The 24,105-nt window shown below is 39.0% G+C and overlaps 1 long non-coding RNA gene across 1 annotated transcript; it reads right to left on the bottom strand.

Moving 5' to 3' along the window:
• Nucleotides 1–12,404: 12,404 nt before the first annotated feature.
• LOC147302375 (uncharacterized) lies at nucleotides 12,405–14,465 on the bottom strand. The gene is made up of 3 exons (XR_015127151.1): nucleotides 14,301–14,465; nucleotides 13,293–13,385; nucleotides 12,405–13,162 (listed from the first exon to the last, which is right to left on the bottom strand). It is a non-coding gene; the product is annotated as an uncharacterized LOC147302375 (long non-coding RNA).
• Nucleotides 14,466–24,105: the final 9,640 nt, after the last annotated feature.

Here is a 24,105-nt window from a genome sequence, read left to right as displayed (position 1 = left end):
GGTAGCCCAGTGCGTGCTTCCGACACAGGGGAAACTAATTCTGACAGGAATACCTACTTTGGCACCACCGTTGTGCAGAAAATCAAAATGGAGGGACAGTAACTGTGTGTATATATGTAAGCGTGTAAAAAAAAAAAAGGGTGAAGGCACAAGGGGAATCTACGAAACAATGAGCTATAACAGGGCAACATAGGGAAAATAGAAATGAACTTAGATAAGCTAATGAACTTAAACATAAACCATAAACATCAAAATATATTAAAACGTAAAACGCTGGGTCAAATGACCCAGGATCGTGACAGTTATCGACTTATTTAGGTAATTTATCGCACTTGTCACACTTGTGGAAATGGCACTGTTTACAACTCATAATCTCTAGAAAACACCTTTAAACCTTTAACCCTTTAAGACCTACCATAGAACCAAGTCCGTCAGAGCTTATATTATATTTTTACATGCTGTGGAGCCATTTTTGGGAGCATTTCAAGTTGCTATACATCAATACAACCATTATAGCCCAGATTTTAATAATATGTATTCATTAAGTGCATAGTAATTACATAAATTGCAAAAAAGTGCAGTGTAGTTAGAGAAATTTAAGAGGCTTATCCCTCAAAACTGTAAATACAAAAAAGTTGCACAAAATAGTTTCCTACCACAGGAAATTTATTTTGAGTGTCTTCATAGTTTAATTTTTGAAATACACCAATTTTTATACACTGCTGGAAAAACGAAAATAAATATTATAGTGCAAATTTGCAAAAAAGCAGCATATGCATCAAAATAAACTATTTCCAGCAGTGCAATATGAGTCCTAAGCATCCCAGAAACGACACAGAAAGTCATAAAGTCAAAGATAACTTTTTAAAACATAAGTATAGGCTCATAAGGCCCCGATCGTAAAAAGCTACATTTCCGCAAAATGACGTCACTTCCGGTTTCGGGCAGGTCATGCGGTCATGTGATAGTTCGCGCTGATGGACGTAGGAAGTCTTACAAACAGCTGATCGGATCGGCGAAGCGTGTTTCTGGAATATCGTGTTTTTGTTGCTGCAAGTGATTTTTATGCAGTTTTTGCAAAGCTATATGTGGAAGGAAACTGTGACCTAGGACAAGCTGATGGCATAAGATGTAAGTACAACTCCTCCGGTTTCATATGCAAAAAAAATGATTGCGCTAGCTTACGTGGTTGCAGAGCTACCGGGATTTAAAAATAGTTACGCAAAACAGAGCGGGCCCGCTCCGATCGGCTGTTAAGGGTTAATTTGCATGTTTAAGCCAAACTTTTTTTTTATTATAATTAAATACATTTTGATATTAGATACATGTTGTTATGTTGCACTGATGATATGCTAACCAGCCTAATTACGTGCATAATCAAAGCCCTTAGTCACAGATAAATTACACCCTAGATTTGCTTTCTACTATTTACAACAAAGTCAAAGCATCTCAGTCAGTATCAAAGCTTCAGTTCAATATTATGCAGAAAAGTGTAAGGTAAGTCTGAAACATGCTTGGAATAAATTATCTAGGAGCAATCATATTTGATCTTGACCATCATGATGTACTGACTGAACCTTTACCGCCAGTGTATCAGACACCCAGTCCAGCTTAGGTTCTCTTAAAAAATTTTTCCCTGGAGGGCCTAACCCAGGGGTTGTGGCCATGACCTAGTTAGAGGCTCTGTAGTGGAATACATTTTAAAAGTAACCTTCCCAACACTGGGTATATGGTAACATAAAATACATATGAATTCCAGGACTTTGGGTCTTTCAGCAGAGTATTGCGTAATAAGGTGATGATCAGTGTCCTTTACTTCACCCGTCACCTGTTGTGGCTGATTGTTGTATATTAGAAAACCAAAGCAATCTCTTCTCGTCCAGAGTTATCTCCTGGAAGAGGCAATAATTGGTTTTAACTTTGTGTTTTTTGTGTCTTTTCTTTGCTGTCCCTATGCCTTGTTTGCTAATGTTTGCTTTGCTACTGCAGTTTTCAGTTGTGCTGTATATGTCTGTACCCCCCCCCCCCCCCAACCCCGTTTTAAATCAATAAAATGTTGATCACAAAAAAAAAACAAAACCAAAGCAATCTGATCCCTTGTGCTATATGTGCATATGTAAAGTTCAAATTCATTAAAAATAAGGCTCACAATAGCAGCCCCTCTTGCTCAGTTTTTGCATTTGCGCTTGCTTGCAATGTGCTTCTTGCGCTCACAACATTTGAACACGTGTCTGTCCCGTCTGTAACAACCGAAAATCAAATCAAATAAACACATAATTATAATAAAGGTCAATCGAATGGACCGCTATGGCAAAGCTATGATGATCCACTTGGTAAAGTAAATCTGCTTGGCATCTTTCTTGGCCTTCAGACAACAATTCTGATGGCTAAAGACCCAAACGGGACAGGTTAAAAAAAAAAAAAAAAACTTGGCCAAAGAACATCTGTTTAAATAACTCTGACCTGATATATTCTTAGGAAGTAGCTTAGAGGACATTTGCGAGCATGGTTGACCACATCTGCAAATTTTCAACGTTACAATAGGCCACATTTACACCCCAGCGGTATTGAGTGGTACCTGTCTGAAAGATGTCATAAATAGATTACCTCAAAGACATAAAACATTATGCCAATAAAAGTACACAGCACTTATATTTACCAACCAATAAAATGTTTCATGGGATAACACAGGGAAGATGAAGAAAACACTAAAATCATGTAACCTAACACTTGATAATAATGTGTGACTTTTCTTGATATGTCTGTTCTGTCACGCACTACATTGGACAGTCAAACGTCTCTCGTAGCTAGTGTAAAGCCAGAATTGCAAAAGATATGAATGTGACTGAATATAAGCTCATAAGTTCAAAATTGACGATATTTCTGATTAATTCTGAACATTGTCTAAGACTGACAAAACCCATATTCATTAACATTTCAGCAGTCTAAAGTACAGATTTTATATTACCTAAAGGTTGTTTTTTCCATCTTTCTCATTATTCCTATTAGATTTTATTTGTTGTTATTTTATTTTACATCATCTGAAGGATTATTATAGTTTCCCCAAAATCCTGTTTCTAAATCCCACTGTACAAACTATGCCACTCGAATTGAGTGTTGCTAAATCCAAAGTTTAGATTTCTGTTGTAATATTGGTGTAATGCAATGCATATTTAATGCAATAATAGGGTAATAATTATAACAGGGTAATGTTTACCATCATTTTCTTTTGTAGTGCCCTGCTTTCATAGTGCTCTTCTCTTGGGTGCATGATAGCGGACAGTTGGCTCAATCTCACTCAGAAATAATATACTGAAAAAAAAATCTCCCTTAGTTTATAAATAATTTATAATAATGAAAAAGGATCATTTCTGATTTACTATCCTGTACCCTCTTTTTTTCATTTTCAGTTAAATAAATGATGCTCTCATCAACCATAAGCATCTAATCAGTGAGACTTTGATTGAAGTCTTAGTTAACAGTTATGGTTGATTTGAAGCAATTAATGCTTAGTAAAATAATACATTAAGCAGGAAGATATTCACAATTCCCATTTATCAGATATTGTTTTATTTTAGTTGTCTCTGTCAATTTTCTTACAGTGAGTTTTCCCCTGATTGCCAAGACCTTTTTTAAAAGCCAAAAATCACATAATCTAACAGTGCAAGGTCAGGGTTTAGGGGTAGCAGTAGGTTTACAGGAATAGGGTCGACAACAAGTACCCTCAAAGGGTTAGCAGAAACATTTGCATCTTAAAAGAGTTTCCGGGCCTTGTTTGTCTACATAATATGTACCAATTTCAACTTCCTGAGGTGACTGCGAAAGGCATGAAGGGAAACTAACAGTGAGTTTATTCATGCCTGCTACATCGCTGTGCCAAAACTGTTACCTATCCTCCCTCCATTTTCCTTTTGCCTCTTGAACTTGAAGACTCCTACTGCCAAGTTCAGCATCTCATAGTGGACAGGGGAGACTGACATGTTGCTACCTCGACACAGCAGCCCAGCGTGACATGCAGAAACAAGTATCACTGTTGGAGGGCATCCGAGGCCTCAACTGAAAAGGTGCTGACAAGAAAACCATTCACAAAGAGACGTGGAGATAGCCAGAGTGGGGCCGCAAGCTGAGAACGGGCCAAAACAGCAGGCTGTTACGACGCCAGCTAACAAACTGAAGTGAAAGGCGAGCTCTGGAACTGTCTGAGAAAGTAGAGTCAGCCCCTGCCAACTACTGTAAGCTTTGAAGGCTCCAGTGTGTGGAGTATGTCTCTGTCTCTACTGCGTTCTTCCAGGAAAACCTGCTGAGGGATCTTAAAGCATGCATTCATGCCCATACCAAACATGCTCTCATGAAGAAAATCTGCCTTATAACACATGATGCTGATATACAGAAGCAAGTCTACCAAAAGTGTAACACGATTTGACATAATGTGGCTCACTCCCTTGTGGTGCACATGTAAGCCTGTATACTGCAAATACCAGCAAAGCTAAGAAGCCGCTCTGCCTTGTCGGGCTTTTTGAAGACTTTTCCAACTGAGCCATCAAACTCCCAAAAACATTTTCGCTTCTCCTATTCTGGCCTGTCTGTCTTATCCTTCAAAGCCAATCCTCAAAGATGGATTATCTTCCATTTTGCCACCAGAAAAGGAAGAGGAGGGTGGGAGCACATGGAAAAGAGAACAGATGAGTACTAGGTGGTAAATTATTCGTTTGACTATGGCTCTGTTGCTCAGTACATCTTGGGATACTGCTCTCTTCTGGATTTCTTTCCTTGTATCTTTTCCCCTCCTCTACCCTCTTCTCTATCTTTCTTACTGACTCAACAAAGCCCTACTCAGCATCCTTGACGGTGGAGAGATCACAGGAGTAGAGAGTAATGAGACTCTAGCTTGCTCACTTCCACTGTATCCTCTCCTTTCAACCTCTCCATCTTTACTTCGCCCTCCCCCCGCCTCCCTTCACCACACACAGTCAGTCATTGTCTAGATCTCTGCTACCTGGTGTGAAGCAGGGTGTAATTCATTAGCGAGGGAGGCTAGCAGCACTATCTCCCTTGCTGAGAAAAAAGGGTGATGAAATCAAAACACTGGCTGATAGTTGAAGCCCGCAATCTTGTTTTGCTGTACTCTTTTCTAGCCATTCTCTCTATATACGTCTTTCTCACCCCCAATCCACTCTGGACTCTCTTCTCTGAAGGGAGAGCCTGACTCAGCAGCCACGCTCCCTTCAGCTCTTTAAGACTGAGGTGAGCATCAATGTCAGGCAAACCTTGACAAAGGCCCACAGTGAGACAGCCTGACACAGGCATGCAAATAAATTAGATGCATGCAACACACACCAGCAGCGGCTACAAATCACGTATTCAAAGCGGGAGCGACAGCGCCACACTCGGATGCAGTCACATAAAAGCACACATGGGCACACCGGCGACATGCATACAGCACAGAACGGGAGCTAATTTTGCCACGCTGAATGACAACGACATGGCAACAAGGTTGCGTCACAGGCTGATAGCTGGAAGACAGAGAGAAAGAGTTGAGGGGAGGAGGAGGAGGAGACAGCATGTGCTGGCAGGAGGTGTAAAGGAATGACGGAGGTAAAGATGATTGAGGTGAGGCTCAGGTCATAAGTTATGCATTCACACCTGCTGTTTCCTTCTTCTGTATTTATGAGACTGTCCACTCTAAAAGCCAAGGATCAAAGAAGAGAATCAAAGGCCTTCAGTGAATAGGGGGGACCATGTGAGCCTGACTCTCCCTCTTTTCTCCACCTCTTCCATCTAATATGGCAGCTTTGTTTGGCAATACTACATACGAAAATATGTGAAATTCTCTCACTTTAGCAAGTTACCGTATTGGCAATTCCTTCAGTGACCATTATGTATCATGTGTGTCACCTAGCAAACATATATTACACAAACACTTTCCCTGATTTATGTCCAGTGGCCTTTTTGGGTGTGTCCTTTAGCCATAAGGTTGAAAAGAAGTATTTACATATACAGTACAGACTATGCTATAGCATGCCCAGATTCAAAGGAAAAGATTAGCAACAGGAATCCTGTTTACATGTTGACCATTAAGTATTTGACAAATGATGACATTTTGCTAAATGCTGTTGCTTATTGTATTGTTACATCTTCATTGATTGCTAAGCAAAGGAAATAACTTGAAGCCATTTTCTTTTTTGAAAAGTCAAAATGATGGACAGATAGACCGGTAAATGCACTAGCGTTTTTCAACTTTTACTGAGTACTCAAAGTGCATTTCATATTAAAGGCTGCATTTACCCTTTCTTTCATATGTATACATTAATACAATACTTTACACAAACAAACTCACTGATGGATGGACTGGAGGCAATTTGAGCTTTCATATTTTGCCCAAGGACTCTCTTAAATGCAGACTGGTAGAGCGGAGGATCCAATTCAATCCAATTTTATTTTATTTATACAGCGCCAAATCACAACAACAGTCGCCTCAAGGCACTCGTATTGTAAGGTAGACCCTACAATAATACATACAGAGAAAAACCCAACAATCATATGACTCCCTATGAGCAAGCACTTTGGTGACAGTGGGAAGGAAAAACTCCCTTTTAACAGGAAGAAACCTCCGGCAGAACCAGGCTCAGGGAGGGGCGGCCATCTGCTGCGACCGGTTGGGGTGAAAGAAGGAAGACAGGATAAAAGACATGCTGTGGAAGAGAGACCGAGGTTAATAACAAGTATGATTCAGTGCAGAGAGGTCTATTAACACATGAGTGAGAAAGGTGACTGAAGAAGAAAAACTCAAATCATCATGGGAATCCCCCAGCAGCCTATGCCTATCCCATATGGAAAAGAAATAGTAAAAACTTATGTGATTACTCATGAAAGTGGCCACTTTCTCATTACTTTCATATATTGTTTTAGTAAGTATCCAAAACATACAAGTTTCATTATATAATTTTTCAAGGGATCTTATATCTGTTTTCACTCTTGTATGCTTTTCATACAAGTTTCACACAAGACAGATACAAACTTTATAAGATTTATATATATCTTTTCCATATGGGATTGCAGCATAACTAAGGGAGGATTCAGGGTCACCTGATCCAGCCCTCACTATATGCTTTAGCAAAAAGGAAAGTTTTCCGAATCCAAACTGGAAGCTGGTTCCATAGAAAAGGGGTCTGAAAACCGAAGGCTCTGCCTCCTATTCTACTTTTAAATACTCTAGGAACAACAAGTAAGTCTGCAGTACGAGAGCGAAGTGCTCTAATAGGGTGATATGGTACTACAAGGTCATTAAAATAAGATGGGGCCTGATTATTTAAGACCTTGTAAGTGAGGAGCAGGATTTTGAATTCAATTCTGGATTTAACAGGAAGCCAATGAAGGGAAGCCAAAACAGGAGAAATATGCTCTCCCTTTCTAGTCCCTGTCAGTACTCTTGCTGCAGCATTTTGATCCAACCACTAACCTTCTGTCTGCTCCATCAACTAAACAACATCCACTTTACTGAATTTTATCTTGACACAAAATGCCACAATAGTGGCTTTTTGACCATCTCTGTACTTATTTTTAATGGATTTGAACTCTACATATACACATATAGCACAAGGGATCAGATTGCTTTGGTTTTCTAATATACAACAATCAGCCACAACAGGTGACGGGTGAAGTAAAGGACACTGATCATCACCTTATTATGCAATACTCTGCTGAAAAACCCAATGTCCTGGAATTCATATGTATTTTATGTTACCATATACCCAGTGTTCAGAAGGTTACTTTTAAAATGTATTCCACTACAGATTACAGAATACATGCCCCAAAATGTATTTTGTAACGTATTCCGTTACGATACTCAATGTCAGTAACGTATTCTGAATACTTTAGATTACTTAATATATTACCATGCTTTTTTACAACTATGAATGTACTATTGCTGTGTGATTTATTACTATTACTGAAGGTTACTCACCATACCAATACCAACTAGATTTTTAAATCTTAATATAAAATGAGTAACAGTAGGGTGGACATTAGGTAAGGCTGCACTTTTTGCAGCGATCTCGTATAGAAAACTATTCAGTGTATATAAAACAGGTCCGCGGCTCCTAACCATAGTAAAGGGACCTCTGGCTAATACGTCGGGTTCTGCATCAGGTTCGTAGCGGAAAACTAGCTTTACTTTGTTGTCTGGGTCAACTTTGCTAGCGAGAGACAGAGAGAGGCATTGAAAGGCTGCTCCAACGGAACTTATTGTTTCGGAGGAAAACACGAACACAGTGTACAGTCGAGTCTTAATAGCTTACTTACAACTGGGCTCGTCAGGCACTCTTTTTGGCTGCAGTGGTTATTATTATATTTACATGCTTCCAGCTCCCGTTTCGCTCGGTGATAACTCATACTTTTCCTTTTTCTCCCTCCCTCGCTCACAGACACATAACGGGTATGGCAGTCCATTCTCTCTGCAGCACGGACTACACTGCCCATGAGGCTACATTCTTTAGGGCTATGCCTGTAACACCAGTTTTTGTTTGCTACATGGATTATTTTAGTTCAGCTGGGTGTCTTTCCTTTTGTTATATTTCTTTAAGAGTTCAAAATGTGTTAATTACATAAATAAAATGTAATTTTGTCTGTAGCACTTCATGGATTTCATAAGCAACACACCTTAGTTGTTCACACAAAGCATAAAGGTAAAAAACAATATATACAGTGTTATCTTCATTTTATTTTATTTTATTTATTTTTATTTTTTTTGTGTCCCATTTGGATCTTTAGCCATCAGAATTGTTGTCTTAAGGCCAAGAAAGATGCCAAGCGGATTTATTTTACCAAGTGGATCATCATGGCCTTGCCATATTGGTCCATTTGATTGACCTTTATTATAATTATGAATTTATTTTATTTTCAGTTGCTACAAATGGGACAGACATGACTGGGGGATAGGACAGGGAGAAAGAATGAAAGAAAGAGAGGGAGAGAAAGAAAACCAAAGGGGAGAAGAGACGGTGAGAAAGGGGGGAAGAAAGAAAAAAAAAAAAAAACAAGCAAAAAAACAAAACACCTGGGTCACCTGTATGGAGAAAAAAAAACAGAAGAGAAAGCAAACAACAAAGAACATCATAATAAAAAAAAACAGCACCATCACAATAAACTAGCTAGCAGTAGATATCAGTAGATACTAAATAATAAACGATATTGTGCAGCACGCAAGATAGACAGCGCACAATGTGCTTTGAGGCAGCAGCCAAGAAAGCTGTAGTCCGCGTCTGTGAATACCCGTGTGTACACCTGTGTGCATACCTGTGTGGATCAGCATGCTTGCATTCCAAAAGTTTTTTTCCATGTAACGATCTGCTAGGGAGTGTGGGGAGCCACAGCCCCGTCCTCCAGGGTATGAAGCAGGTATGGAGGAGATCAAAACTCCAGACATCCAGAGGCCCCCAGAACACAAGAGACCAAGGAAGACCAACAGAGGGGCAGCCGCGCCACTGTCCCAGTAAGAGCTGAGGAGAGTCCCAGATGAGGGCTCACTCAGCAGCCGCGGAGCAGAAGCCAGGGGGAGTTGCAGTGACGCGCCTGTGAGCTCCGCCGGCAGCCAGCTGTGCCTGAGTGACCGAGCCCCAGGCCGAGAGGCCGGGGGCACCCCACCTCCGAAGTGGCCCGAGCGAGCCCCAGGCTCCAGGCCCCAATAAGCGGCCGCCAAGGAGTGTTATCTTCATTTTAGATATCAAAAAGTATTTGCGGCTCCCAGTACCGTATTTCCCGGACTACAAAGCGCACCTAAATATTAGCCGCACAAGCTAAAATCAGGGGAAAATCCTGTTTTGTACATACATTAGCCGCACCTGACCAAAAGCCGCAGGTGTTTCAATGTTGACTTATCATATGTAAGAGAATATGCACAAAGGGAATTGTCAGGAAAGAGATGGCTGTTTGGAGACATCACTTTTATTAATATTTTGAAAAACAAGTTATGGGTACATATTTGCACATGTAGTACATAACAGTAGCCTACAGCACACCAGAAAAATAGATTCGGACTACCTTTTAGGCTCAGGTGCAGTGACACAGCTTTAACAAGAAGAAGAGTCAGTCATTCACCACCATCTTTCTCTTCTTCTGCGCACTAAAACCACCAAAGTCCTCTTCTCCAGTGTCGGATACAAACAGGCTCAGGATGGCTTCGTCATCCACTCTTCTTCTCTCCTTCATTGTCACTTTCAAAACCAAAGAAATCCTCGTTGTCAGTGTCAGAGTCGAACACCCTCAGAAGGGCCGTGGCGGTGTCCTCCTCTCCATCATGCAGCAGTCCAGCCCTTCAAAATCCGTTGGTGATCGTGGATGTTTTCACACTTTTCCACGCTGTCAGAATCCACCGGTGGAGTTGGGCATAAATTGCTTTTTGGGCATAACTTGCAAGTTTATCGCCGCTCATCATCCACGACTCCCGCTGAACGCGTACCGCTACTTTGAACTTTGTTTTTCGCGCTACTTCGTACGGCACTACGTTGCCTGGCGGACGGACATGTGACTAACATACCACTCTTGAACCCCGATCCTTCCGCCAGGCAACGTAGTGCCGTACAACAGCGGAACACACAAAACAAATCGTCTTACGATATGACAAAAATCACGGACAATCCATAGAAAAGCCGCACCTGACTAAAAGCCGCAGGGTTCAAAGCTTGTGCAAAAAGTAGCGGCTTATAGCCCGACATTTACGGTATTTTCTTTTGCGTGGAAACCAGGTCCAAATGGCTCTTTGGGTCTTAAAGGTTGCTGACCCCTGGCCTAAGATATGAAACAGGAAAAGACCGCCGTGTAATCCCTTTATTTCAACAAAGTAACTGTATTCTAAATACCACCTTTTTAAACGGTAACTATAACGGAATACAGTTACTCATACTTTGTATTTGAAATACCTAACGACGGTACATGTTACTCCCCAAAACTGCATATAGCTCCATACACTTTGTGAAATAAAGAAAGGAAGTGTAAAAATTTACTTTGTTTGTTAAGACTTTGTAATCAGCATGACTGCTGATCCCAGACAAGCCTGTTGCGATAAAACAGGAATCTCAGGAGCCCCTGAACACTGAAGACAATAGACCTTCAAGAGCTTGATCATATTTAACGTTTACACATTAGCCACCATTAACACTGGCCAGTTGTCTCTCATCACCACAGTAGGGCAATTACAGCGGTCCATTGCTAGCTAAACTTCATACTTCTTTTCAACCAAAAAAAAAAAATTTCTCCATAGTTTTATAGTACCTTTGTACTCAACAGAGCCCTCAAAGAACTTTCTACTTCAAGTCTCATTTTAATAACACATAGTCATACACTGTACAAATACTTTCTAACATCCGCATACACATTCACACTCCAATGGAGGCATCGGGACAACTGGGATTTTAATGTTGCCTGAAGGATAATTCAGCATGTGGACTGGATGATCTACCACCCTGCTCATGGGCAGACAACTTGTTCTACCACAAGCCACAGCTGCCACAATGTCAGATTTAATCCAGAAGACTGAATCTGACTTACATGAAACTTTTTCTCTCTTTACCATGTTTTTTTAATGAGACATTACCGTTGCAGTACTTTGGATTATTGGATGGAGTTTTTTTTATTATTATTAATTTATTTATTTTTTTAACTACTGTAATAACTAACAGTGGTTAGCACTGCTGCCTCACCGCAAGAAAGTCCTGAGTTTGATTCCACCATCCGGCCAAGGCTTTTCTGTGTGGAGTGAAAAGAATGGGTTTTCTTTGGGTACTCTGGTTTCCTCCCACAATCCAAATGCACACTCTAAGAAATAAAATGTTGTATTTACTCCACCCAGTTATGTCAACCGGTTCCACACAACTGGGTTAGTGAAATATAAAATGTATGATATATTTAATTTGAACTAGAAATTTTAAGTACATCTGATAAGATTTGGATAATTAAATGCAAATCAAAAGAATCATGTTGTATTAGCTGAATATCATAATGTTGATATAACTAACCTTGTTGATTTAAATTGAGAAGACTAAATAAAACCTACTCAACCAAAACAAGCTCTACTTACTTTGAGAAATAACATGTTGTATTTACTCCACCCAGTTATGTCAACCGGTTCCACACAACTGGGTTAGTGAAATATAAAATGTATGATATATTTAATTTGAACAACAAATTTTAAGTAAATCTGATAAATCTACTCACCCAAAACACGCTCTACTGAAACTATAGGATTAAATCACTTTAACAGAATTGCAACTTAGTCTATTTAAGTTTGTAAATTAAATAAATCGAACACAAGTTTATTCAGTTAACCTAACTTTAATAACACTTTGTGTAAAACTTGTTGAAGCACACTTTGAGCAATTCAAATGCTTCTAGATCTTTTTCCCCCAAACAATCTTTACATATATTCAAGTGCATTTTAGGTGCAGGAAGACAAGATACAGAATGTCATGTTAAACTGAAATGATTAAAACTGGAAAGTGTTGTGATTCCAACATTTTTAACATTAACATGACTTAATTTAAACTTGATTGGGCTACAATGAAAAGCCCACAATACAGCCCTGCAAACAGCAGGTAGAAATTACTTTTGTGTCATTTTTGTCCATATTTAGAAAAATAACCTTTGCTTCAAAACTTAAACTGAAGTCCAAAGTTAGGAGCAGTCTTTTTCAGTGTAGTTGGATGTTGGTAAAGGTTCAAGAACAAAGAACGCAGAAAAGTGAAAGGCCTTGCAGAAGTTCTTGTGGCAATTCAAACTGAACAGTTTATGAAGTGCAAGGAGAAGGGTTCGAGAACCTTAAAGTTCAGTGTCCTCTATAGTTCACTGCAGGCTGTTTCACTCAAGCAGTTTGTTTTTCAGAACCTGCACCTTCATGGATAGGTTGTTCCCATCCAACTCCATCAGCACCTTCTGAAGAAATTCAAATGTGTATTTCAGGTGCTTTGGGTAGCTCAGATTTAGACTATAGATTAGTCCAAGCAGGAGGGCACAACCCTTTGCCACATCACTAAGAGCTTGCAGCACAGTGCATCCTTCTATGATGACACCAATGTCCTCAGGTGTATCTGCAGAGTTTGCTCTCATGTCTGACAACATAGACTCCCAAAGTCAGCTGCTCTGTTTCTCTGCTTGCACCAAGATCCACATCCTTTAAATAAAAATTAAAAAAAGATAAGTTAATTGCGTACATATACATATGGACAAGTAAGTCCACCTTCCATTTCCAATCCCAAATTTAAAAAAGGAAAATAACTGATCGTTTTCCTTTTTTAACTTACCAAGAATTCCTTGAACAGGTCATCTGGCTTTTCATTTAAGTAGACACAGACAGCTTTCAGAATGCATTCCTGTCAAACATCAACGCTGGGATTCTGGTGGAGATAAGAACTCAATATGAGAGAAGTTTCCTATTTTGGTTCCTTTCAACCTCTTTACAAAACAAAGTCAAAAATATTAACACATAGCAGATATGTGATTAAGCAATGTTTCATAACTCACATCAGTGATGTGCAGTGAGGTTCATGATTGGTAAGGCACTGACTCCTCTGTGTCAGATTAACAAATATATGAACCCAAAAATCGAAGCTTTTCAATTTTGACATTACGTGAAAGCTTTCATTTTTGCTTTAATCAATTCTAGATTGTTCAACAATATATTTAATAATTGTGCCCCTAAAAATATTAAAATTAAATAGAAGATTAGAACTGGGCAATATGGACTTAAAATCCTATCATGACATTTTGTGGATAACAATAAGTCTGTGAAGGTTCACAGTCATCCAGGTCATCGTAGTCTAAGGAGCTTGGAAAGAAAAGTGAAGCTTCTTCAGTGAAGATTTCTGACACTAAACCAGAAATCAACATGGAGTCGAATTCTTTCAAACAATGTAGCAACTTAATTGATGCACATTTCTAAAATACACTACACATTCATTTCATTCTTCAAACTACAGGATCGCTGGCGCTCCCAGTGGTCATTACTGATGTCAGGGAGCAGGTGCGGTAGATGTTGGGAGTAATTTTAAAACTGTCGGTCTTAGTAGGCAAGTCTCATCTTAACAAGAATCGCAAAAGATTTTGGAAAATTACACCGAAGCAGGTTCAACAATATTTGTTAAATGTTTTCATACTTCTAACATGTGAGAGAGGTATACAAGCTAGAGTGTTAAAAAATTTGCCAGGCATCATTTGTTTAAAAAAAATGCAAAAGTATTCCCGAAAGTGTCAGATGTGTATCAGTTAGTATACATTAATCAAATTTGTCATCCTTAAATTGTTGAACTTACCAAATAATCCTCAGATGGCGATGGATTCTATCCAGGATGCTAAGCATATGCAAGTCTCAGTTGAAAATGGCGGATGATCAAACTTCCACACTGCACATGTGCAAACTCAGAAGTACGGAGAGCCTATTAGGACAATCCTCTTTAAATTAAAGTGCTCTTCATTTTAAATGAACTTTTTACATTGGATTTAATTTACTGCATTTTGTTGTATTGAAATATTATGTTGTTAATTAAATTCAAAACAACATACTTGTCTTTAAAGTTAAAAATCAATTGGTGGCATTAGTTTTAACATGAAGCATTTACATAATGCTACCAACATCAGTGTGTCATTTCTTAGAGTGCATGCAGTTATTCGGGTTAGGTTAACTGGTGCTTCTAAATTGGCTGCAGATGAGAGTGTGAGTGCGAATGGTTGTCTGTCTCTAAGTGTTACCCCTGCCACAGAGTGGTGAGCCCCCCTTCCTATGGTAGCTGGGATTGGTTCGTGCTCCCCTCCCTGATCTTGATAAAAAAAAATAAAAATAAGCAGAAGAGGATGGATAGTGTGTTACTTTTATGGACTTAAAAAGCTTTGACTATAAAATATCTTCTGAAATGATGTGACAATGGTACAGTGTTCTCTTACAGTAGAAAATAACCTTACTGATACCAAACAAATTCTCCAGGGGAATCTTCAGGAAATTAATTGACTGTTCTTAAAAACTTTCCTCATCCCAATCCGATCAAATTGAAATGGATCAAGTGGAACAAGCCCACTCCACAGAGGACCCACCCTTCAATCCACTACCACAGAACATGAGTGCACATCCCCCACATGGTAGCAACGCAGGAGATTTTAAGTTTGTAATTAATTATTGTAACGGCTAAAAAAATATGAGTATATTTTATACAGCAGTTAATCTTAGACAGGTGTAAAAACTTTTTAAATCAAAGCCTCTTAGAGATCTCTACTGTGCTTTAGAAAGCCATTATTTGAAAAAAAGATGATTAAAGCTGATAATAGAAACAATTAATTCAACCCTGTGCTTTGATTCTGACAGTTAAGCAATCTATTAATTTGTTCATTTATCCATTCACTTTTTTCACCAGCCATAAATACGGATTTAGCCATTTCACTCCATTTATAGACACATAAATCAAATTAAACCGAATGCAACATCTGCTAAAAGTGCACTTGATGGTAGACAGCAATGGTCTTTGTAATCCAAACACAGTTAGTCCTTGATGTTGATGAAGGCAGCAGACGTCTCGGCAGTTTTGAACCAGAGTGGCAATTGTTACTTTGGTCTCCCGAGGCCAGAAGTAAAAGTAGCAGCCATCTATTTTAAATGGTTTGAGGAGAATGAAGGAGGGAGGGAGAGAAAAGATCTATAAGACAATTAGAGGCTGGATTTCCACTTCAGTGGAAGCAGTATTTTTATGTGTGTGTGTGTCTGCGTGCACGCATGGATGATGTTGTCTCTTGTGTGTGAATCAAGAGGCTGGGAAATAATTTATCTTATATTTACTCAAATATAAGAACTTTCTTTTTTAGTTGTAAACAAAATCTCAGCTGTTTTAACATTTATTTATTTTTTTTGTTTGTTTTAATGAAGTAGACCTTAGAAAGTAAAACTGCAGGGGGAAGGGGCGAAACGCACAGTGAATAATACAAATCACTTTACTGACGTCTTCAAAAGTCGTCATCGCTTCAGAGAACTGCAATGCGGTAGAAGAAAGTGGGCTTGATTTGCAAGTTTGTTTTCTCCCTCGTCATCTGTCATTCAGAAAATTAAAAAAAATGGGGCTCAGCTGTTTTTTCTCTTAAGAAATAATTGTTGTCTAACAGCTGTCATCGCGCCACATGTAGCCCTATTGTTGGAACGATGTGGAGAGAAGAGTTTTGTTAAACAAAAAGATCCTACACAGGCCTACACCGAGCACAATGACCTGTCTTCTGTATGACGCTGTTTCTTTTGGCTCTGCAAAGGGTCTCAAGGACACCATAGCTGCTTGCTAGTGTGGAGAGCTGTTTATCTGCTTTTTATCCTATTCATCTGCATATCCTCAACAATGCGTTTGTATTATGCAATCAACACAGTTCCAGATTCTAGAGTCAAATTTACCTTTTAGTTCCAGTTTCGTTTTCATGCTTCTAACAAGTGAGAAGGCTTTCATCACGGTGATGTCTGTCAAACCAGGTTTTCTCCCTCTTTTTCTTTTTTTTTTCCACTTTTCTTTCCCGTTTGATTTGTCAGACTCTGCAGAGCTTTGACTCACGTATCCAGGACAAATTTCTTCTTTGTTCCACTTTGTTCATGAATCTGCCAACACCAGATGGGCCTAGGTGGTGTCACTGTCAGGAGGGAATAATGGATGGATGGGAAAAAAAAGAAGAGTGCATTTGTTAAACCAACAGGTTTAGCGTGTACCGTCACTAACATTTGACTGCTTTTGCAGTCACACCACACGCAGATGCTGATTGGCTCAGCAAAAAAAAAAAGTTCAGGTGCAGCGGTAAGATGGGAGAGAAAAACAATTGGAGCTGACAGTCCTCCAGCTGTGCAGCGAAAGTAGAAATAACTGTCCCCCCGTGAAACATTAGTTGAGTCAGACTATCCGAAGACACATTCTGTGTCACGCAGAGAGGAAGTATTAAAGCTGTATGACCAGAGCTCATTTCTACTGCCCAGACATAACAGGGAAAAGCGGATTTTTGACAAAAAGAGGCCACGCTGCACCGTCTTTTTCTCATGAAAAGTAAGCAACTGTTTGGGAGACACCGCTGAGCAACATTATTTTCCTCTGCCGGCACCTTTCTTAAATGTCACTTTTGTCACAGTGTGTGAGACAACCAGCAACAGCAACAGCTCACCTGTTTTATCTCGAATAGACAGCAAGATTAGAAGTCAGACACCCCGCAAATTATTCAAAGTCTTGGAACCAAAAGGAAATAAACTCAGAAGAAATGCAGCTAGGAAGCCAAAGTGCTGCAATCATACTGTCTTTCTCACTCAGTTGTCTGTGCACACACCGGAGACTTACTGAACTGCAAAGACAAACACACTTAGTTTGTCTCGCAGTGGGAGCCAAACGTCGAGCTCGGTTTCCCCAAGGTACGACATGTCACATGCAGCTTGTGCTCATAACAAGGAAAAATCAACAAACCAGAGAGCAATCCAAAAACACTTCATTCGCCTGGTGGAATAAATAAGCAGGTATTACTCTAGGAGACACTGGGGCAGGGACGGCCTCCATAGTAACTCCGTACTGTCACCTGAAAGACAGGACCTGACAGAAATATGAACTGGTCCAGTTTGGAAACGGATAAGAAGTGCTGTATAAACATGGTGATTGACTATTTAAACAGAAAACAATAGTAGAACGATATTTTTGTATTACCAAAGAGAAAAATACCTCAAAAGAGTTCTTACTATTAAGAGTCTCTCAAAATCACAGATTTCTGTTGTCCATGAACATGTTGTGCGGAAAAGGTTTCCTGGTTAGGTTCCTTGACAGGACTGCAGCCAAGTTTTTCAGCTCGTGCTGTTCAACTAGAGCACTGATCAAAGGAATCAGTTGCTTCAGCAAGCAGATTTCAAACTGAGAGGCCAGCTCGTTCTCATTCCTTGGGGGTCAAATGCTGCCATTCTGTCAAAACTGCGGGCGTCTGGAAATTACGCACAGAGTCATCAATGCTGTGATGTACTGGATTATTTAGAGAATACTGAGATGTATCTTTCACTTTTAGCAGGTCAGGTAATGATGCCTGTAAAGAACGCCTGATTGTTTAGGGTTGTTTTTTTTTTTAAGTGTAGATGAAGTAATTTGTGGTTTTGGTTAAGATACACCCCTTCAATCTTTTCCTAAACCTAACCAGCGAGTAACCAAGAAAGTAGAAAGGGAGTGAACACAAAATTGAGGAAGTGCAGTTCAAAATTCAAAGCTTCCAACAGGACATGAACCCTTATCGCCTGCCAAACAGGAAGAACTACATCATTGGTACCCTTCTAACCTTTGCCATGTTTGTTGTTCTTTAAAAAGGACTGTTATCTCTTGGTGTCTGTTATTTGCCACAGCTGGTGCATCAGCTCTACCGGCACTACAGTAAATGAAGCCTTTCCATGACAATGATTTGTCCTGTCATCTCCATGTGTTTTCATCACAAAGCAACATGTTGGAGAGGTTTTACATCAGAGAGTCTATGTGTAAGATAAGGTATCTGTGAAATGATAATGACTCCAGGGGAGTGTTGGTAAAGCTCAGGTCCTCTACCAACAACCTCAGAGTTTGAGGGTTCTGTGTCATATCTAGCACTGCACAGCAAATTCAAAAGTGTTAAATGTTTTGGTGTTAATAGTCTTCTTGCAAAAGTAGAGTTAATTTTACTCTAAGTAGAGTCACATTCTTTTAATGTAACTCTGAGGTGTAAAATGATAGTAGTTAAAATCGGGTGTTAAAAATGAGTGTTTCTCTGTCAAATCTGGAGGTGTTACAATGGAAACATTAACTCTTGACCTCTTAACTCTGAACTCTAACAGGGGCTATAACACCAATAGAGTAAATTCACAGACTCCGCCCCCAGCACGGCTCCAATCGAAGCTGAAGTGAAGCCGTTTCAGAACATTTTGCTCTACATATTTGAGTTGTTTGCCATGCTTGGTAAGTCATTTTTTCAAAGATTGTTTCAATTATTATTATGAGATTTTACTTCTGTGGCTCTTTGGAGTTGAGACAAAGCTGTGTGAAAGGCATTAGCCATGTTGCTCGGTGATAGCATAATATTCTGTTTTAGCTAGCTGAAAGGTATTGTTTGCGGGCAAATACCACAGCCTTGAAAAAAAGCTTGCATGTGAATTTTCAGTCAAACTTTTGGTCAAATACACCTAAAACAATGTCTAGAATGTGAAATGTTGGTATAATGGTGCTACTTGAAGCCTGAAACCGATCACCCATAAAAAAAAAACAAAAAAAAAAAACGAGCAAACAGCAGTAGCAGACGTCCTGACTGGATTCTACGTTAGCATAGATCCCTCCAGAGTTTTGTGCACACGGTTTAGGTAAAAATTAAAAAGGTTGAGGTTTTACATTTAGTTCAGTATTACCTGTTGCCTGTGTCCTTGTCTTTTGGGAAAATACTTTACACAAGTAATGGCTCAAAGAGGATTCCTTTTTTTTTTTTTTTTTTTTTACTGTGCTGCAATTGTTTACTGGATTATTTGTGCCATTAATTAGTGTCAACTAATTTTTATTCAATCTCCGCACAGGATATGCTTGTGAAGATGGAATATGGGGGAGAGCAGAAGTGCGTTGAAGTTCCACAAAGGGATGAATGAAGGACATGCATATTGTATTGAAGAAATAAGTGATGAGAATGCTGTTATTTGCATTTACCAGCTCACCTATGTCAGACCTTTTGATAAACAAAATTCTAATGAAAGTGAGAACATGTACACTGTTACATCTTTCAGAAAATGTTTTGAAATTGTGGTGCACAGTTCAGAATAAATGTTTTTCAAAAACCATTGCATCTTTTTAGTAAATGTTTATTTCCAAAAGAAATTTCTAGAAGTTCAGAACAGTAAAAATCCCGCTTTTTAGAATGAATTAGAAGATAACTCTTATGTAGTTAAACTAAAATACTCTTTGAGAGTTAATATATAAACTCTTAACACCAAGTGTTAAATTATCAACTCCAGACAGATTTGGTGTTTAACACTAAATCAGAGGTAACGTACCAACTCTCCAAAAAGAGTTAAATTAACACTCTCTGGTGTGGACCCATATAGACACTTTAATAGTGTTGAAATCAAATCCGACAGTGTTAATTTGGACATGCTGGATTTGCTGTGTAGAATGTGAAATGTTGGTATAATGGTGCTACTTGAAGCCTGAAAACGATCTCCCATAAAAAAAAAAAATAACGAGCAAACAGCAGTAGCAGACGTCCTGACTGGGTTCTACGTTAGCATAGATCCCTCCAGAGTTTTGTGCACACGGTTTAGGTAAAAATGAAAAAGGTTGAGGTTTTACATTTAGTTCAGTATTACCTGTTTCCCGTGTCCTTGTCTTTTGGGAAAATACTTTACACAAGTAATGGCTCAAAGAGGATTCCTTTTTTTTTTTTTACTGTGCTGCAATTGTTTACTGGATTATTTGTGCCATTAATTAGTGTCAACTAATTTTTATTCAATCTCCGCACAGGATATGCTTGTGAAGATGGAATATGGAGGAGAGCAGAAGTGCGTTGAAGTTCCACAAAGGGATGAATGAAGGACATGCATATTGTATTGAAGAAATAAGTGATGAGAATGCTGTTATTTGCATTTACCATGTCAGACCTTTTGATAAACAAAATTCTAATGAAAGTGAGAACATGTACACTGTTACATCTTTCAGAAAATGTTTTGAAATTGTGGTGCACAGTTCAGAATAAATGTTTTTCAAAAACCATTGCATCTTTTTAGTAAATGTTTATTTCCAAAAGAAATGTCTAGAAGTTCAGAACAGTAAAATTCCCGCTTTTTAGAATGAATTAGAAGATAACTCTTACGTAGTTAAACTAAAATACTCTTTGAGAGTTAATATATAAACTCTTAACACCAAGTGTTAAATTATCAACTCCAGACAGATTTGGTGTTTAACACTAAATCAGAGTTAACGTACCAACTCTCCAAAAAGAATTAAATTAACACTCTCTGGTGTGGACCCATATAGACACTTTAATAGTGTTGAAATCAAATCTGACAGTGTTAATTTGGACATGCTGGATTTGCTGTGTGCCCTCTTTTGAACAGAGACCTCTGATGTTTCAATTGGAATCCTCATGCAGTTCTTAAAGCTCTTTTTACCCCTGGGACCATTTTGGACTTTACCTTCAACATCTCCTTAATTTGTTCCTTCACGCCTGGTACTTTTACTTTTTTTTTGTCCATTTTCTTGTGCTCCTTCTTACTGATGTCAGCTGGGATTGCCACATTTAACATGAATGCAGTCTTCTTTTCTTTGTAAACCACCACCATGTCTGGTTGGATGGCTGGCAGCTTCTTGTCTGTCTTGAACTTGAAGTCTTACTTTGCCTCTGGTCTTTCTCAACCACCTTTGGTTTTGTCTTCATAAGGGAGACTTCTAATCCAGTCTCTTAGTTGTAGTACCACAATGTAAGATACACGCTTGGACAGTTTACACTAAGATTGTGGTAGACTTCCGGCTCTGTGGATATGTTTTTTAGGGTCTGATCTTGTCCTGATATAATCACGGCCTCTGTGTTGTCCTATCAGGCATTTTCTAGCAGCTGGTAGGATTTCTTCCTTGTCTGCCACTTACTCTATGTATTGATGAGGTTTTTTCTTTCATGATAGTCCCCCTTCCTGTTCCTCATCCCTTTCTGCATTCAGTTGCCTGAGGCACTTATCTTGGGATACACACTCAGTAAGATGCCCCCCAAAATAAGTGCTTTATGTGGTGTGTAAACACCTTGCCTCCCTTTGTAACTGTAAGAATTTGCAGTAATATAGGTAACAAAGGGAGGCATAATTTGTGATTTAAAAATAAATGAATAAAGCTAACATATCATTTGTGCAATATTTTACAATAGTAAACTCCTGCTTGAATCTATTGTGTTTTGAATCAACTAATATACAGTAAAACCAAGATAAGCATGACTATTCTGTATACTCTTCCTGCTGGCACATAATACTTTTACATATTTTTGGAAGTAGTAGATAAAATTAACACCCAAATTCCAGTGGATTACTTTAAGGAACTTATCTTGTCTACAGTTATGTTATGCAAAGGATGGGGCTGCAGTTGCTTTGGCCATGAAAAGGCCAGAAAGCTGAGATGATAAAGCCAAATCTGCTGGGAGCCACCAGCGCTTGGTAGCTTTAGCTGGTTTCTGGTGCCAGGGAAGGGACAGGGGACTAAAGTATGCACATGCACTGAAATAAACTTGAATAATAAAAAAAAAACAAAAACAAAAAACAACCCACATCTGTTACTTGTTTGTTGTCTGATAATTTTCGAATCATGCTTGGAGGTTAACTCTTGCGTCAGCTTCTGCTGCACTAGGAATGCAGAATAAGTGGACATTAAGAAACATTACAAAATGTTATACAATTATATACATCAGTGGTTTCCCGCTTTGTTATTTAGCAAAACTTTGATAGCTAGCAAGAAAGTATCAGATTATTTTTCCCCTGGACATTTTATAATTGCATGTACTGTTGTGTTGTTTTGTATTTATGAGTGCAAAAATTATCACTTGATGTTTGTCTTCTTCTCTGCAGAGCAAAAGAGGAGGGAGCACCAATCAAATTTTAGATAGTTTGACAACTAGCTAGCTATCAGTGCCAGATTTTTTTGCTAAGCATTAACATTACATGTACTGTGGCACAGTTTGGTGATGATCAGTCTTTTTATTTGGCTGTACTCAATTCTTATTTTCCATGTGGGATTTAAAGTCCTCAATTTTTAGAAGTATGGGACAAATTTTTGTTCTGTTTTTACAGTTTATGCCTGCTTTTACCCACTTTAGAGTTAATTCAGATTGATCCTTATTTGTATTTCAATTTGAAAGTGACATATCCTTTTCTGCTGCCAAATAGATATTTCTTATTTTCTTTGCCAAGTGGGTGATATGTCATGCCCTGCACCGACTGACAACATGCAGGGAGATGAGCTGGAATAAATCAAATGCGCACATGTTGTGTCACAGCCAGAGAGTCAAAGAGTGGCTCACTTTCACCACTGCCCCAGTGGTATACGGTACGTTATCCTGACAAGCAAGGCCAGCACGACCAGCAGCATGTTGAAAAGAGTCATATGAGGAATACTGCTCCCCAGTGATGAAAACTAACACGGTGTTGTGTCATGCTGCCATGGCAGAGCCTTTTGCTCAGAGCGTATAAAGACAAAGCCGGGACTACAGTTGGTATGAATTCCATATCTGACAGAAAGCAAAAGTAGAAAAGGATGCAAGGAGAGTAACATGAGAGAGTCACATGCACAGCTGCACATCAGCTCTTATCCTTTCAAACCTTCACTGCCTGTTGTTCTTTCATGTGACACACTGATATTAAGACCTGTAGTATTTTAAAGAGGGATGGGGTATAAGCAGGCATCGCTTCCAGTAACTACATAGACACCCCACTTACACCTTCTGCATCGTATTCTTCTTGAATGTAAATACAGTTAGTCGACATAGTTCAGCAGCTGTCCAGCACCACAGAAGGGGAGCATATATATATGGAGTAATGGTTTAAATATATCACCAAACACAGAGGGACAGGAGAGGTAAGGACTGCTTGGAAGGGATAGCTCAGTAGGTAGAGTGGTTGCCCCATGATCAGAAGGTCGGGGGTTCGACTCCACTGAACTACTATCCTGAGGTACCCCTGAGCAAGGTACCGTCCCTACACACGCTGCATTGGTGGCTGCCCACTACTTCACTGGGTGAATGGGTTAAATGCAGAGGAATAATTTACCCTATGGGGACTAACACATTATTATGATTATATGAGAATACCGTAGTACTGTAGTACTACTAGTATTATAGTATAGTATTGCAGTACTGTGGTGGCGTTTACATTGATTAACTGGCACAGAACAGACTATATATATAGTCTAAATATAAATTATTATCATTCTCTATATATATATATTATTAAATATTACATATACTCATTTAATTCTACCTTTTTATATTAGCATCATCATCTAGGGGCTGAAAATCAGACACATAGCTCATAAAACATCTGCGTCTATCTTGTCGAATTCAGTTGGAACCCTGAATCCACAAAAAAGGTCAAATGATCACTGCAGA

This window comes from Aulonocara sp. 'chitande type north' Nkhata Bay, linkage group LG23, assembly GCF_057382095.1.
Source record: "Aulonocara sp. 'chitande type north' Nkhata Bay isolate Kocher_YH1m ecotype deep benthic linkage group LG23, A_spYH_male_GT1.1, whole genome shotgun sequence".
Lineage (NCBI taxonomy): Eukaryota > Metazoa > Chordata > Actinopteri > Cichliformes > Cichlidae > Aulonocara > Aulonocara sp. 'chitande type north' Nkhata Bay.
This window is presented reverse-complemented; position numbering and strand designations above follow the sequence as displayed.